At 47.9% G+C, this 1,543-nt stretch overlaps 1 pseudogene; it reads right to left on the bottom strand.

The window, feature by feature from the left end:
• Window positions 1–1,050, bottom strand: part of LOC107605858 — a 1,898-nt pseudogene extending 848 nt beyond the window's left edge.

Here is a 1,543-nt window from a genome sequence, read left to right as displayed (position 1 = left end):
AAAACTTTCATAAACTAAAACAACTCACATGCAAACACTTTTTCTTTTTCTTTTCGACGTCTACCTTAATTAGTAATGCAACACGCCAACCTTGGAGGAAGACTTCAACTTCTTCTTGGAGTGCTTCTTCTGCTTATCAACAGCATCATAATCGGTCCTCTCCTTCCACTTGCTCTTGCATAGCTTGATTGGCCTGTTCCCAACGTACTTCCCGTTCATCTCCTTCAGAGCCACGGCAAGGTCCGAAGGGTCCGCAAAGCTTACGAATCCGTACCCTTTGGTCTTCCCTGATCGCTTGTCCCTCACAACTCTCGCCATGTTAAACGAAGGGAATCTTGTGAAGGCCTTCGACAAAACGTCGTCGTTCACCTCGTTCCCTAGGTCACCACAGAACAAGCGATGGTCGTTCTCCGGCCACTCGGCCAGCGAGGGATCCTCCCACGTCTGCCCGGCGGCACGGCGGGGAACTGCCTTTCACTTCGCGTCGGTTTTGTGGTCGACGTCGCTGCTGGCTATGGCGGCCTTCACGCTCTCGAGAGCCTCCGGGGTGATGGTCTGGGCGTCGCGCTGGAAGAGTTACTGAGCGTCGCGCTGGAATTGGTGGTGGTGTGACGGTGGAGGAGGATAGCTGTATGCGGCAACAGCGGGGCAGCGGCGACGGTGGGAGGAGGGGGACGAAGGGGTGGGGCGTAAGGCGGTTGTTGAAGGTGGAAGGGGGTGGGGAAGTAAGAGGGATCGGAGGAGTAGGTGAATTGAGACGAGGAGGAGGAAGATGAGGAAGGGTTTGCCATGGAATTCGATCGATCTGGATATTTGGGGATCGAAATTAGGGTTTGAGAAATTGGGATTTTGGGGATTGCGTGATGGGAAGTTGAAGTAGAGAAGAGGTTTGGGAAGGCGGGTTCGATTTTGTTCGATTTTCCTTCTTCTCTAACTATGAGGGACTCGGGACTCGGGACTCCTATGGGCTGTGGCCTATCGGGTTCTTCATCTTCAAACCGCTATCCGCTGATGATTTTGTGAATTTTATTTTTCAATGTAATTAATCTTACACAATTTAACTATGAAAAAAAAAAAAAAAAAAAGATTTGAAAAGTAGAGTTTAATTTTAAAGATTTTTTTACACGCTTATATTCACACACTTAGATGAGTTTTTAAGTATTGGATTTAAAAATTATTTTTGCTTATATGAAAATACATAATTGGATAATGTTCAGTTGCTCAGGTATTTAGTGGATCGATAAGGTGAATGACGGAGCAAGAAAATGAGAGAATCAGGACCTGAGCGTAAGTTGCTGGAACGGCGCGTTCTGTCTGTTTGTTGACGTGACGGCGGATGGGACCACTTGTAAGGACACTCCGATGCTAAAGTTAGAGTCCGTACGAATAGGTGATCAATTAGGGTTAGAAGGGTGACGTACCTTTAGAGAGGGGTAGTTCCCTCCCATTTATACTCCATGCTCGGGTGGGCCTCTTGTGATCAGGCTCACTTGTCTGGAAGCTTCCACTAGCTGTCTAGGTTTCTTGTGGAATGTGAGGTGAC

The sequence above is a fragment of the Arachis ipaensis genome, chromosome B01 (assembly GCF_000816755.2).
Source record: "Arachis ipaensis cultivar K30076 chromosome B01, Araip1.1, whole genome shotgun sequence".
Taxonomy (NCBI): Eukaryota; Viridiplantae; Streptophyta; class Magnoliopsida; order Fabales; family Fabaceae; genus Arachis; species Arachis ipaensis.
This window is presented reverse-complemented; position numbering and strand designations above follow the sequence as displayed.